This window comes from Macrotis lagotis, chromosome 5 (assembly GCF_037893015.1).
Source record: "Macrotis lagotis isolate mMagLag1 chromosome 5, bilby.v1.9.chrom.fasta, whole genome shotgun sequence".
Lineage (NCBI taxonomy): Eukaryota > Metazoa > Chordata > Mammalia > Peramelemorphia > Peramelidae > Macrotis > Macrotis lagotis.
The window spans coordinates 48,778,440-48,795,025 of NC_133662.1; the positions used below are offsets into that span (position 1 = coordinate 48,778,440).

Below are 16,586 nucleotides of genomic sequence, written 5' to 3' on the forward strand. Positions count from 1 at the left end.
TTGAGAATAGGGGAAAGTAGGAAGAGGGGAAATAAAGCAAATGATAAGTGGGATGAAATATTTTAAAATAAGCCCCAACCACTTAACAATAAGTTCAACCATTAAGAAGGCAATCCTTCTATTATACAGCAAAGTAGTAAAACTTGCTGCATTAGTTATTAAATGTAAATAGAGTGATTTATTTTTAATTAAAAAATAGACGTTATTAATCGCCTTTGTATTTATCACAACACCCTTTTTTTGAGGACATTTTCTGGATAAAACTATATTTCATGACTTCATTGTAAAAGGAAAATTCCAAATGACCGACAGCTTCTCTAACAGAAGTTGGCAAGTTCTTTGAAACTTAAAATTTTAAAGAGCTAATTAGACTCTTGAATCTACTCTCTAATAGATTACTTGCCTGAGGGCACAACGCTAGCACATATCAGAAAAAGAACTTAGATTCAGGCCCATGAAATTCCAGGCTAGCTTCTTATCTGTTAATACAATGTGCTCTGTTTATCATCTCTTATATAGCTGTAGAAGTGATGGAAAACATTAGATTTTCTTGTAGTTTAATTGTGAAGTTGAAATTCAGCACAAATAGAGTCATTTATCAACTTTTAACTCAAACCATAGCAGAAAACATAGTAAATAATTCAGTAAAAAAATTTAGAGGAAAAAATAATAATATAACTATTCACTTCCACAATTGCTGTCATTACTCTATTGGATATTAGACCCATGAAAAACCAGAGTGTATTTGCAATTGTGCATGTGTTTTGCTTTTTTTTTTCTTTTTTTTTGCAAAAAGGAAGAAAGAAAAAAGAAAAACAAAAGGGAGAAAGAAGAGAAAAGAAATTCTGACATTTTCTTTCCAGACCACAACAGGCTAAATTTCAGCAAATTATCATCTGTGTTCCCCAGAGCTATTCAGGCACTGAATTGGATTCAACAGTTGCCCTGCTCCATATTAATGGGAGTAACCAAACTGAAACTCACTGTCACAGCAACATCCATTTAGGCAAGGGTTATATCTGCACTCATTGACATTGATCTCACAGTGTGGACTTGCAAATCTTTTCACACACTGGCACTTGAGTCTAAGGGGAAACTTGTCCAAATTCATTTCCTCTATCCAAGCAGTTACATTCTCACAGGGATTGCTAGCTTCACAAGGCCCAAATTCATAGTGAGAACCTGGAAGAGAAAGAGGGAAAGATGTCAGTGTTTATTTAATGAACCAATCACCACAGTTGCTATAATGAACCTTCTCTTATTTTCATGTTAAATGCCTTCAATTTAGTTTCTAGGCAATGATTTGCAATAATTTCCTTCTGTTCAATTGCTGCATTTTCACTGCTCCTTTTCCCTCTCCCTCTCTCACTAGCTTTCCCTTAATCTCTAAATATTATAATATTATGGGAGCGGGGGGGGAATTACAAATATTATCATTAGAATACAGACAGGAAAGATCCTTAGAAGAGAAAACTTTAAAAATAATTATCATTGTTTTTCCACTTTTCTGTGGTAGAGAGTATAGCATTTAAAACGTGGATAATTAATGATTCTAATATTGCCTTTTTTCTGAAACTCTTTAGGTTGATAGCACTCTTACGTGCTTGTTGGCTTTATTTCAGATTTTAAAATGAGAAACCAAGAAATAGAATAAGAGAGCATTCACTACACCTTAATCCTAATAATACGATGTCATCTCCAGAAGAACATTTGATGCTTGAGGGCATGCAGTTATTTCTTTTTTTCTGATTTTGTATCCCTATGTCTTAGGTACCAACCTATAATAACAGCTTCCATTCATAAAGTATTTTAAGGTTTGTAAAGTACTTTGCATATGTTAACTTAGTTGATTCTTAGAACACACATGTGAAGTTGGTACTTATCCTTACTCTATTTTACAGGTGAGGATGTTGAAGGAGGCAGAATTTAAGTTTTCCTGCCTCTAAGTTTTTCTGTCTTTTTATAGTCCAACTTAGCTTCCTTAAAATTTTAAAAAAATTACTGAATTGCATTGAATTGAATTTACAAAATACTTCAGTATAAGAACATAAAAGGAAAGAACAAATGTTGGGTAGAAAACTGGCATCATAAAGATCTAGTTTCCTGTGCCCCAAGACAATTTAATTAAAATTATAATTTAATTAATATTATAAACTCCTGAAAATGTGTTGCTCTACATTCAAAGAACCTATTCTTCTAGAATACCCTAAACACTTAAGTTAAAAAAAAACTGGGAAAAATGTAAATAAATGTTAGTAAATGAAATGGATAAAAACTACAATCCAGAGATTTATCACAGAATCAAGGGTTAGGATAGCTCTGAATGAGAGAAAATTTGTTAATCTTGTGAAAAGAATTAGGGTCAATTAGGGCTTTCCCTCGAAGATTCAGTTATGATATTCTCGTTTTCTAGTAGAGCATAAATAGTAAAGTAGTAGTAATAGAATATGAAAAATAGACACAGTGAAATTTAGATGATCTCATCTAATGTTGAGCAAATTATTTGCTTGTCTTTAATGGATAACAGTCCATTTATTCTTAAGCATCAGCTTTAACTCTACTGTCACAAATCTAATATACTTCATTAATAACTGTAAAAGTAATTGGTTGCCTCCTTTTCTATACTTTCTTTAAGAGGAATGATTTCTCCTTTGCATAACAAGTCCTGCTAGTTTCACTGCAAAAATGCCCCTAGAAACCTTCCTCCTTTCCAGTCAGGACACAAATGCTACTTAAATCAACATTAATGCTTTCTTGGAAGCATCACTTATCAGTTAAGTGAACTGCTTACACCAACTCAAAATCAATTTGCTATTTTGTTTTTAATTAGTCTAAAGTTATTTGAACTCCTGTTGCAGATCTTCTAATGAGACAAATGTATTCTTTTTGAAGGGACTGAAAAATACCCCCAAAGAAGGAGCATTTTTAATGTTTCAATTTTTAATGTTTGTTTAGTGTTTTTTCAATGTTTTCTTAAGCAAGGGAACTAGAATTACTATGGACTTTAACTCTTTCTGACCTTGAGTTCTGAGGGACCAAACTGTGCAGACATAAGCTCTGTTATGACTAAACTTCCTTTCTTTACAGGGGAGAAACAACCAGTTAATTAGATGGATTTATGAGGCTTAAACAATAACTGCAGACCCAGGACTTTCACCTAACCCCTTGATTAATATCTACAGATCTCTTCTCTCTTTAACCCTCCTACTCCCAGAAGCCACTAGAAACTATGTGATCTCATCATATTTCTCTCACCTTTGAAAAGATAACTCTAACTCTCTTTTCAGTGTAGGATTGTTTCTTTCCTTCAAGTTACAAACTAAAATGCATTTAATCTGTTTCATTTCAGGTCCCTTTGTGGAACTGGGTGTCATTTTGTTAACAAAGGAAAGTGGTAACTTTTTGTCATCTGACAGGGGATAAAAAGGTAATGTTGAAAGGGGAATTTTTCATTTGATTCACCCTGAATATTAAAAAAAAAACTCAGGACAAGGTAATTTAAAAAGAGTTTATTGTTATTAGGATAAAGCAAAAACATAGAGATAGTCAGATAACTTAAAAAACAGCAATAACTTCAAAGTGAGAAATTTTTGTAGTTAGTGAAGACTATTTAAATAGGTCTACCTTCTCAAAAGTGTGTGGACCCTCCCCAGTACCTCGCCAAGGAAACAAGATTGTGATGATTTTTGGGTAAGGGTATAGTTCATGTGACAAAGAACAAGTGATTCAGATATCTGCAACTTTGGCACCTCATTCCCCACCACCAGAATCTCCCCAAAGTTGACTGATAAGCAGGGGATACTGAGTCAAAATAACTTTCAATTGTACCATTTAAAAAGCCAATAATTTGACCAATTTTCTAAAGTAATGTTTACCTAAAAACTTGAAAGAAAAGATTAAAAATTATAAGTGGAACTGTCCCTAATTCTATCATTATTTGAATATTATCATTGAGCTCAGTTTTCCAATTCTGTAAAAGTCATTCCACATTTACTAAGCATTTATTAAACACCTAAATAATGAGGAACATTGGTTAGACAAGTAATACATTTTTTTAAATAACCTTTCCATTTAAGAAACTAACAATTTATTGGACAGAAAAGAGCTACAAAACCAGCCTAAATTACAAAGATAAACTGCTAAAGGCCAATGATTATGTCTTATAAAGACTCTAAAGGACTTCTGGCCAAGATGTCAGAGAAAAGACAGGCTGCCTTCTAAGGTCTACTGTTTTCACCTTAGAAGTAATATGAAAGAAGCCTCTTAAAAGAAATTTGATTGACAATACACAGAAAGAGAAACTAGGAGAAGAACATCTACCAACAAGGTCTGTCTCAGGGGACTATAGGTGAACCAGGAGCAGAGAGGAGAGGGCCAGTCCAGGGGCAACAGTGGGGAGAAGCCAGAGATCCAGGCTTAGCCACAGAGGCTTTGGTGAAGCGAGTAGAGGTCTGGGGAATGCCAGCAGGGCTGGAGAGCAAGTTCCAGCACAGAGACTTGCACAGTGGGGCTAGACATCGATCTTCTCAGCTTGGGGTTGTGAGTTCCATATTTTCAGCACAACTCTCTTCCCAGAACAAGCACAGTAACAGCCTCACCCCCCCCCCCCTTCAGCCTCAGGCATGGGCAGCAGAGCTGCCTCAGTTAAATAGGGAGATTAACTACCTTAACCCAGAGCACAGCCCACATTGTTCAATGATAATTCAGATTCTGCTGCTCATCCCACCCACTCCAGGCCTAGGGAGAGGGCTTCAAATAAAGTCCACAGATATTCCAGAGAAAGTAAACCAGCACCCCTGAAGGACCAGCCAACTTGGAGTTATTAAGCCTCTAGGATTTTCAAAACAAAACCTCTGTGAGACAGCCCCTCCCCCCAACACAAGATCCTAGTAAAATGAAGAAATACCAATGGAAAGGGGTGCCCTTTAAAAACTACTTTGAAACCACAAATCTTAACCCAGAGATATCTAGAGTTTCTGAGGATAACATGAATTGGTCTCCAGCTGGGAAAGACTTCCAAGAAGAAATCAGAAGGGAGTTTAAAAAAATCAACTGGAAAAATTGGTGAAAGAAACGCAAGAGAAAATTAACATTTCCCAACAAGAAAATAAATCCTTGGAAAATACAATTGTTCAAATACAAAATGAGACCAAGTCTCTCAAATCCTCAATTGGGCAAATGCAAAAAGTAAATAATTCTCTCAAAACTACACTTGGGAAATTGGAAAACCCCCTCAAAAATAGAATTAACCAATTGGAATAGGAGTTGAAAAAGGTAAATGAAGAAAATTCTTCTCTAGGAAAAAGAATGGAACCTGTGGAAACTAATGACTTCATGAGACAACAAAACTCTACTAAAGAAAACCAAAAGAATGAAAAATTAGAAAATGTAAAATACCTCATCAACAACACCACTGACCTCCAGGGGAAGCTAGGTGGCACAGTAAGTGGCAGCTAGGTGGCGCAGTGGATAGAGCACCGGCCCTGGGGTCAGGAGTACCTGAGTTCAGATCCGGCCTTAGACACTTAATAATTACCTAGCTGTGTGGGCTTGGGCAAGCCACTTAACCCAAATGCCTTGCAAAAAAAAGAATAAATCCAGAAGAGACAACCTAAGAATCATTGGACTTCTTTAAAATGCTGGACTCAATATTATGGAATTTACTGATGGAAAACTGCCCTGACTTCATGGAAACAGAGGGGAAAATAGGTTTTTTTTTTAGGGTTTTTTTTTTTTGCAAGGCAAATGGAGTTAAGTGATTTGCCCAAGGCCACACAGCTAGGTAATTATTAAGTGTCTGAGACCGGATTTGAACCCAGGTACTCCTGACTCCAAGGCCAGTACTTTATTTATTATGCCACATAGCCACCCCAGAAAATAGTTCTTGAAAGAATACATCAATCCCTTCTGGAAAGGGATCCCAAAATGAAAACACCAAGGAATATTGTCATCAAATTCCAGAACTATCAGATAAAAGAGAAAATGTTGCAAGCAGCCCAAAAGAAACAATTTAGATACCAAGGAGCCACAGTAAGGATTACACAGGACCTAACTGCATCAACATTAAGGGATCAAAAGGCCTGGAATGAGATATTCCAAAGTGCAAGGGAGCTTGGAATGCAGCCAAGAATCCACTATCCAACAAAACTAAGCCTTTTCTTCAAGGGAAACAGATAGACATTTAACAAAATGGAAGACTTCTGACATTTCCTGATGAAAAGACCAGAGCTAAATAGAAAATTTGAACTTCAATAAGAGGTTCAAGAGACACATGAAAAAGTTTACAAAAGGGAGGGGGTAAAGATAAAAATACTGCTATTTAATAAGATGAAACTGGCTATATTCCCACTTGGGAGAAAAATTTCCTTAACTTTTGAGAATTGTACCTCTATTAGAGAGGAATATACTTAGCCAGAAGTGATGGACACTCGTGACATTTCCATGACTTTGATAGAAAGATTTTAAAGAAATATCTCCTTAAAAATGGGGTGACAATAAAGAGATGTGAGGATGGAGGAGATTTAAAGAGGTAAATCATGCTACATAATGAGGGACAAAGGACCTATTGTAGGAGAGAAGAAGAAAGGAGGAGTTCAGAAGTGCCTGAATTGTACTCTCATCAGATCAGGCCTAAAGTTAACATATACACAATTAAGTTGAGAAATTTATCTTATCTATCAAGTATTAAAAGGGGAAAGGGGAGGGGGAGGGAGGAACAGAGGAAGTAACAGAAGGGAGAAGGGAAAAACGGAAAGGGGAAAGAAAGAGGAGGGGAGTTGGATAAAAGGGGGAAAACACACTGAAGCTGGAGATATTAAGAAATAAAATACTGGGGAATATGGATAAAATGATAAAAGGGGGGAAATGTAAACAGAGTGAAGATAGTATGGAGGCAATAAAGAGTTAGTAATTATAACTTTGAATGTGAATGGTATGAACTCTCCTATAATATATCAGGGAATAACAGAGTGGATTAAAAACCATAATGCTACAATATGCTGCTTACAAGAAATTTATTTGAAGCAGAGAGATACATAAGGAGTAAGGCAAAAGGATGGAGCAAAATATATTTTGCTTCAACTGAAGTGAATAAAAGCAGTGATAGCAATCTTTATCTCACACAAAACAGCAGCAAATTAGATTTCATTTAAATAGATAAGGAAGCAAACTATATTCTCCTAAAAGGTATCATAGACAATGAATCTATTTCAATACTAAATATGCATGCACTAAATGCTTTAGCATCCAGAGTTTTAGAGGAGACATTGAATAAGTAATAGGAAGACATAGATAGCAAAACTAAACTGGTGGGAAACCTCTAACCCCTGCTCTCAGATTTAGCTAAATCTAATCCAAACAAGAAAGAAGTTAATGAAACGCAGAAAGGCAGAAATAGTGAATACATCCATCTCAGATGATAATGCAATAAAATTTACAGGAAATCATGGGCCAGCGTGAGATAGACCTAAAACTAATTGGAAATTAAATAATTTCATTTTAATGAATGGGTGCATCAAACAATTATAAAAAGAATTATTGATTTAATCCTAGATAATGATACTAATGGGACAACACTTATCGAATACAGCCAAGGCAGTTGTCAGGGGATATATTATATCTTTAAATGCTTACATGAATAAATTGGAGAAAAAGGAAATCAATGAAGTAAACATACAACTAAAAAAAAATTAGAGAAATAAAAAATTAAAAAACCCCAATCAAATATCATATTAGACATTCTAAAAATGAAAAGGAGAAATTAATGAAACCAGAAGCAAGAAACTATGGAAATAATAGATAAAAACCAAGAGAATCCTCTGGTTAATTTGGTTAAAAAAAAGAAGAAAACTAAATTACTAGTATCATAAATTAAAAAGCTGGACTCACTACCAATAAAGAGGAAATTGCAGTAAATAATTTGAGATTTTTGACCAATTTATGCCAATAAATTTGATAAACTAAGGGAAATAGATGAATATTTGTAAAAAATATAAGTTGTCCAAGTTAAATGAAGAGGAAATTAAATACTTGAATAACCCTATCTCAGAAAAAGAAATTCAACCAAACTTTATTGAACTCCCTATGAAAATCTCTCCAGGGCCAGGTGGATTCACAGATGAATTTCATCATAGCTTTACGGAACAATTGGTTCAAATTCCATATAAACTCTTTGGCAATGTAAGTGAGGAAGGAACTCTGCCCAACTCCTTCCATGACACCAATATGGTGCTGATACCTAAACTAAGAGTCAAAACAGAGAATCTATGTCCCAAATGAATATAGATTCAAAAATCTTAAATCAAATCTTAGCAAAGTGATTATACACTATGACCAAGCAGGATTTATCTCAGAGATGTAGGATTGGTTAAATATTAGGAAAATTGTTAGTTTAATATACTAAATCAATAACAAACTGGTCAGAAATCATATGATTGCATCAATAGATGCTGAAAAAGCTTTTCACAAAATTCAGCACCCATTCCTACTAAAAACTCTAGAAAGCTTAGGAATAAATGCATTGTTCCTTATAATAATGAACAGTATGTATCTAAAACCATTAACAAGCATTTTTGAAATGGGGATAAGCTAGAGGCATTCCCAAAAAAGATCAGGGGTGAAGCAAGGATGTCTTATATCACCATACTGTTCAATATTGTCTTAGAAATGTTAGCTCTAACAATAAGAGAAGAGAGAGAAATTGAAGGAATTAGAACTGGCAAGGAAGAAACAAAACTCTCACTCTTTGCAGATGACATGATGGTATGCTTAGAGAACCTTAAAAATTATCTAAAATTACTAGAAATAATTAGCTACTATAGCAAATCAGAGGGTATAAAATAAACTCTTATAAATCCTCAGCTTTTCTATACATTACTAGAAAGATACAGCAGCAAGAGCTACAGGGAGAAATCCCATTCAAAGTAACTTCAGACATTATAAACTACTTGGAACTCTACCTGCCAAAGCGGACTCAGAAACTTTATGAAAAAACCTAGAAAACACTTCTCAAATAGATAAAATCAGATTTGAATAACTGGGCAAATATTAACTGCTCATGGATAAATCAAACTAATATAATAAAAATGACAATTCTATCTAAATTAAACTACTTATTTAGTGCCCTACCAAAGTTACAAAAAATTAATAATTTTGAAAAAAATGTAAGTAAATTCAAATAGGGAAATAAAAATGTCAAGAATTTCCAGGGACTTAAGGGAAAAAGTGCAAAAGAAGGTGGGTTAGCCCTACCAGATATAAAATTATAATATAAAGCATGAGTCATCAAAACTGTCTGGTATTGGTTAAGAAATAGAGTGGTGACTCAGTGGAATAGACTAGATTCAATAGCAGGAAATGATTATCGTAACCTGCTGTTTGATAAACCCAGAGTCCAGCAATTGGGATATAAACTCGCCATTTGATAAAAACTCTTGGGAAAATTGGAAATTTGTATGACTGAAACTTGAATTAGACCAACATCTCACACCCTATGCCATGATAAAATCAAATGGATACAGTATTTATACATAAAAGAGAATATTATAAGGAACTCTAGAGATAAGGGAATAGATTTCCTGTCAGATCTATGGAAAGAGAGAGCTTATGACCAAGGAATAGATAAAGAACATCATTTAAAAGAAACTGGAAAATTTTGATTATTTTAAATTTAAAAGCTTTTGCACAGACAAAATCACTGTAATCAAGATAAAAAGAAATGTAGTAATTTGGGAAATAGTTTTTTACAACTAGTATTTCTTACAAAGGGCTCAGTTCTAAAATATATAGAGAACTATGTCAAATTTATAAAAAAAAAAGAAACAAGCCATTTCCCAGTTTACAAATGGTCAAAGGATATATGGAGACAATTTACGGATGATGAAATCAAAGCGATCCATATTCATATGAAAATTGCTCTAAATTATTAATGATCAGAAAAAAGCCAGTTAAAGCATCTCTGAGGTACCACCTCACACCTCTCAGACTGGCCAATATGACCAGAAAGTGCAATGATCAGTGTTGGAAGGTATGTGGGAAATATGGGACACTAATGCATCCAGCCTTTCTGGAGAACAATTTGGAATTATGCCCAAAAGGCAATAAAAAGGTATCTATCCTTTGATCCAGCCATACCACTACTAGATCTTTACACTAAAGAGACCTATAAACTAAAGGGTAAAGATCACTTGTACAAAAGTATTCATTGCAGTCCTGTATGTGGTGGCAAATAATTGGAAACTGAGTGAATGTCCATCAATTATGGAACAGCAGAACAAATTGTGGTATTATGTATGTTATGGAACACTATTGTTTTATTAGATACCAGGAGGCATGGGAATTTAGAGAAAGCTGAAAGGATTTGCATGAATTGATGGTGAGCGAGAAGAGCAGAACCAGAAACATTGTACAACAACATGGGTGTGATGATCAACCTTGATGGACTTGCTCATTCCATTAGTGCAACAATAAGAGACAATTTGATTATATCTGCAAATGGATAATGCCATCTGTATCCAAAGAAAGAATTGTAGAGTTTAAACAAAGACCACAGATTATTACCTTTAATATAAATTTTAAAAAGGTATCATATGTTATTTTGCTCTTTTATATATCATTTTTTTCCCTTAAAGATATGATTTCTCTCTCACTACATTCAATTTTGATCAATGTATAGCAGAGAAACAATGTAGACTATCAGACTGCCTTCTGTGGGGAGTGAGGGAAGGAAAGCAAGATTGGGGAAAAATTGTAAAATTCAAAAATCCATGAAAAAGACAATAAAAATAGAACAATGATTTTATTTGTGAAAAAGACTCCTGATTAAAAAAATTCAATCTATCAATACAGATTTAAAATTATTATGCACCTGAAAATTATAGACAGTTGTCTGAGGTGATGTTTCACTGAGATTTTAATCAATTTGGCAGGGGTATCATAGCACTTGGAAACCAGAACTTCATGCTTGAAGATAGCTCTCCTTCATCAATGCCTTGCTTCAGTTTAATAATATTTTGCTTTCTTTGTTTGGAGAGGGGGAACTTTTAAAAAAGAATTCTTTGTTTTTAAAAGAAGATAATATAAAGGCCAAAAGCTTGAAAAAAAGTACTTTGCAATTTATTCTTATTTACTCCAAAACTGCTAGCAGAGATCTTTCAATGTTTCAATTAATAGTCATCTTAGCTCTTTCACAGAAGCATATTTTTTAATATTTAATATCTATTTATTCTCATTTTGTACAAATTTTTTATACATTAATAAAATATTCTTGTTTAAGAGTAAACAAAATACCCCCTCCCCCAAAAAAATAGAGTCACTTGACCAATAAAGTAAAGGGGAGAGAAAAAATATTAACATAAAAAAAATAATAGTAATAATTGTAGGTATGGCCAAGTTGCACAGTGGATGGAGCACCAGCCCTGGAGTCAGGAGCACCCAAGCCCACATCCAGCCCTGTACACCCAACAATCACCCAGCCATGTGACATGCAAGCCACCGGAAACCCATTGCCCTGCAAACCCTGCCCCCCAAAGGAAAAAACAAAACAAAATAAAATAAAATTGTAATAATAATAGGGGTGGCTAGGTGGCAGACAGAGCATTGGCCCTTGAGCCAGGAGCACCTGGGTCCAAATCCAGCTTCAGACACCCAACGATCACCCTGCTATGTGGCCCCAGGTGGGCAACCCAGCCCCATTTGCCCTGCAATCCTCCCCAAAATAATAATAATAATAAAATGTGCTTGATTCTTTGTTCCAATACCAACAACTCTGTTGTGAGTGGGTCACATTCTTTATGATAAGTCTGTGGCAAAAGTTACTTCCATATTTTTCCACTATTGCCAATGCTGATCGTAACTCCCTCCTTTCATATTTCTCCACTACCATGTAGTATATTTTTCTCTCTCCTTTCACTCTGACTCCATTGTAGCATAGCTGAGTGGCACAGCAGACAGATCCCTGGCTCTGGAGCCAAGAAGTCCTGAGACCCCATACCACCCCTTAGGCCCAGCATCCACCTGGCCCTATGGTCTTGGACAGGCCATTCCCTTGCAAGAAGTAAAAAAGAAAATGTGCTATATCTGACCAGTCTCCCCTCGTGGACCACCCTCTCCTCCATCACTCACATCACCCCCCCCCGCCCCCCCTCCTTCTTACTCCAGATGCCTATACCCCATTGAGTATATATGCTGTTTCCTCTCCTAGCCACCTCTGATGAGAGCGAAGATTCCCTCATTCCCCCTTGCCTTCCCCCCTTCCATATCATTGCAGTAGCACATTGTAATAAAGAAAAATCTTATTATATGAAATATCTTGGCCTATTCCCTTTCTCCTTTTTCTTTCTCCCATTACATTTCCTTTTTTTTTCTATTGACTCCATTTTTACTCCATATTTTATCTTTGAATTCAGCTTTCTCCTGTGCTTCAACTATAAAAGCTCCCTCTACCTGCTCTATTAACTGAGAAGGTGCATATGAGTATTATCAGTGTCATTTTTCTATGCAGGAATACATGCAGTTCATCATCATTAAGTCCCTCATATTTTCCCCCTCTCCTCCAATCTCTGTACTTCACCTGAGTCCTGTATCTGAAGATCAAACCTTCTGTTCAGCTCTGGCCATTCCAACAGGAACATTTGAAATTCCCCTGGTTCATTGAAAGTCCATCTTTTTCCATGGAAGAGGACATTCATTTTTGCTGGGTAGTTGATTCTTGGTTGCATTCTAAGCTCTTTTGCCTTCAGGTATATTATATTCCAAGCCCTACAAACTTCCAATGTAGCTGCTGCTAAGTCCTGCGTGATCCTGACTGCAGCTCCACAATATTTGAATTGTGTCCTTCAGGCTGCTTGCAATATTTTCTATTTGACTTGGGAGTTCTGGAACTCGGCTATAATATTCCTAGGGGTTGGTTTTTTGGGATCTCTTTCTCGGAGGATTGGTGGGTTCTCTCCATTTCTATTTTGCCCTCTGCTTCTAGAATATCAGGGCAATTTTCCTGTAGCAATCCTTTGAAAATGATGTCAAGGCTCTTTTCCTGATCATGACTTTCAGGTATTCCAATAATTTTTAAATTATCTTTCCTAAGTCTGTTTTCCATATCAGTTGTTTTTTCGATGAGATATTTCACATTTTCTTTGAATTTTTCATTTTTTTGGTTTTGAAGTATTGATTCCTGATTTCTGGCAAATTCATCAATCTCCCTGAATTTTTTTTCTTTTTCCGAAGGATTCGTTCTCCTCAGAGAGTTTCCTTATCTCTTTTTCCATCTGGCCAATTTTGCTTTTTAAAGCATTCTTCTCCTCAATAACTTTTTGTACTGCTTTATCCATTTGACCTAAGCTGGTTTTTAGCATGCTATTTTCTTCAGCATTTTTTTTGGATTTCCTTGACTAGACTACTGACTTCATTTTCATGTTTTTCCTTCATCTCTCTCCTTTCTTTTCCCAGTTTTTCTTCTAACTCCCTCATTTGATTTTCAAAGTCTTTTTTGAGCTCTGTCATAGCCTGAGCCCAATTTCTGTTTTTCTTGGAGTCTTTAGATGCAGGAGCTTGTGCTTCTTCATCTTCAGACTGAATATATTGATCCTTCTTGGGTTCTTAGATAATGTATTTCTCAATGGTGTTTCTCTTGTTTCTCTGCTTGCTCATTTTCCCAGTCTAAGCCTGTTTTGGGGGTTCTTCCTGAGGTTTTGGGAAACTCCCACAAGAGTCTCAGTGTGTGAGGCTCTGTCCTCCTGCCTGGTCTGTGAAGGACCATAAGCGCCCCCCTCTGCCACGGGTCTCAGGTGGGGGGTTGGGCCTGCTGTTCTATGGGGGGGGGGCCTGGACTGCAATCAGGATCTGAATGTGGTCAGAGCCCCAGTGTCTTGTTCCAGGGGCAGAGGACAGAGCTAAGCAGTCTCTCTCTTCACTCCCCTCCCTAGGTTCAATGGGCTAATGCCCTGGAGGCTCCTGCTTACCTGCTCTGCCTGCTTCTGTTTCCTGGATCTGGAATGCAGTGGCCATGCAGCTTGCTATGTGCCCTGAGGGCTGGGCTTCAAGTGCTCACTCTGGCAGAGGCCTCCCCACTGTTCCCCCAATTTGTGCCTGGTGGTGCTCTCCGGGGTGCAGGTCAGGAAACTCCTGCGCTGCTGTGAGCCAAGGCTCCCAGAGCCCTGGGGCTGCCTCCAGGAGGCTGAAGTTCTTTCCCTCTGGTGGACCACCCCTGTGGTGGGCCACCCCTCCAACCCTGGGAAGCAGAGCCTTTCTGCTCTTTTCCAGGTTACCTTGAGTAGGAGAACTGGCTCATTGGGCCTCTCTGTGGGTTCCATCTCTCGAAAATTTAGAGTCCTTAGTTTCAAAGATTTTTGAGAGAGCGCCTAGGACGTGATCCACTCTTGTCACCATCTTGGCTCCACCCCCCCACTGAAGCATATTTTAAGCAATAAAGTTAATTTCTCCTTTTCTGAAGGACTAGATTTTTTATTTTTATTTTTTATTTTTTATTTTTTAGGTTTTTACAAGGCAAATGGGGTTAAGTGGCTTGCCCAAGGCCACACAGCTAGGTAATTATTAAGTGTCTGAGACCAGATTCGAACCTAGGTACTGCTGACTCCAGGGCCGGAGAAGATATATAAACTTAATTTTTTAATTGAAATTTTATTTTTCTAATTATATGCTATGGTAGTTATTCAACATTCATCCATTAACAAATTTAAGAGTAAAAAAAAAACTTTTTTACCATCCTCCTTTCCCTTTCCCTTCCCCATAGCAGTGAATGGTTTGGTGAGTTATTCACTCAATTTTTATCTTCACATTGATTCTTTTTTCTTTTAGGTAGATGATGACATACTGTACTAGTACCTATTAGTGTAAGAAAATAATACTTTCTATAGAGAGTTTTAAAAAAGACTAATGCTCAGTATTTTTCCAATTTTATGCTTCATCTATTTTATTTTGTTATTTTCAACTGAAAACATATGCATGAGGAAGAGCTCAAAGTCTCAAATAGATACACAGACACACACACATATGTGTATATATATATATATATATATATATATATATATATATTGTAAAATGAATTTCAAAAAAATATTTAGGGGAGCCAAGATGGTTGAGAGTAGCTAGGTGTTTTTGCCAATTTCCTTCTGAAACAAACTTTAAATGAAGTCTCTAAGATTCTGTAGAAAAAGAATGCACAAAAAGATGGAAAGAAACAATTTTCAGCTCAAGATATATTGGAACGATTTCAGGAAACATCTCTCTCATTTGGGAAAATGGGGAGCACAGTCTAGGAAAGCAACCAGTGAGAGGCTCTTAACTGCAACCACAGAACAGTAACCAAAATGCTGGGTCTTTACTTTAAGTTCAGTGGGAAAGCAGAGCAGCAGTGAGAGTCCCAATGCCATCAAAGCAGTTATGTGGTGAGCTTCAGAATGCTGGTATAATGGATAGGACAGGGTTGGGCCACCCTTGTACAGATAGCAAGAAACCAGTACCTGAGACCTCAGGCCAGAAAGGCAGTGACCAGATTCCTGAACAGAAAATTTAATCTTCAAATATAATTCTCACGAGATGCATAACAAGGTAAATAGGAAAGAAAAAGCTTAAACTATTTACATGCCTAAGAGGAAGATAACTTTATTCCTTTTAGGAGAGTAAAAAGGAATATATTTAGTAGATATGGCACAAGTTGATCTTGATATGATGATACAAAAACATACATAAAATAACTTCTGGGAAAGTGTAAATAGAATGAAGTGGCACAATGGAACTTTTATAAAGGGGGAAAGGAGGGAGCAAAAGGGATTCATTTTTCTCTCAAAGGATTTGACTCATAGAGGGAATAATATACACTCCCAATTTACTGTAGTAATTTACCTTTAGGGAAATGGTAGGAAAATGGGGAAAGAAAAGGAAAAGAGGGGCTGATGTAAAGGAGAACATATTGGAGGAGATGGTAGTCAAAAGAAAAATACTGCTGTGGAGAGAAAAAAGTATTAATGGGTACAAATATAATGGAGTCAAATAAAGAGTTATTAATGATAACAGTGATTGTGAATAGGATAACCCACCCCCAAATAGAAGCAGATAGCAGAAGGGTTTAAACACAAGAATCCTACATTATGTTATTTATAAGAAACATTTGAAGCAGAAAGATACTGAAAAGAAAAGGAAAAATCTTGAGAAAAATCTATAATGCTTCAGTTAAAGTAAATCTAAAAAATGCAGAGGTAGCAAACCTGATCTTTGACAAAGTAAAAGGAAAAAAATATAGACTTAATTAAAAATAAATAAGGAATCTTCTTCTTATGAAAAGGCACCAAAGAAAATGGAATATTATCAATATTAGCCATATATACACCAAGTGATACAGCATCCAAATTCTTAGAGAAGCTAAGTGTGTTACAGGAAGTAATTGACCTAAAAACTACACTAACAGAAGACTTCAACCTCCTTCTCACAGAATTAGATAAATCTGCCCCCCAAAATAAATAAGAAAGTAAGGAGCTGAATAAAATTTTAGAAAAGTTAGATGCGATATATTTCCAGAGAAGACAGGAATATACCTTTTTTCACAGTGACACATGGCACCTCCACAAAAATTT

At 36.0% G+C, this 16,586-nt stretch overlaps 1 long non-coding RNA gene across 1 annotated transcript in view; it reads right to left on the reverse strand.

Moving 5' to 3' along the window:
- Nucleotides 1-1,100: 1,100 nt before the first annotated feature.
- The window catches only part of LOC141523798 (uncharacterized), a 407,543-nt gene continuing 392,057 nt past the window's right edge, over nt 1,101-16,586 (reverse strand). Inside the window, exon 3 of the long non-coding RNA XR_012478595.1 lies at nt 1,101-1,182. This is a non-coding gene — a long non-coding RNA (uncharacterized LOC141523798). The remainder of the gene's footprint in view (nt 1,183-16,586) is intronic.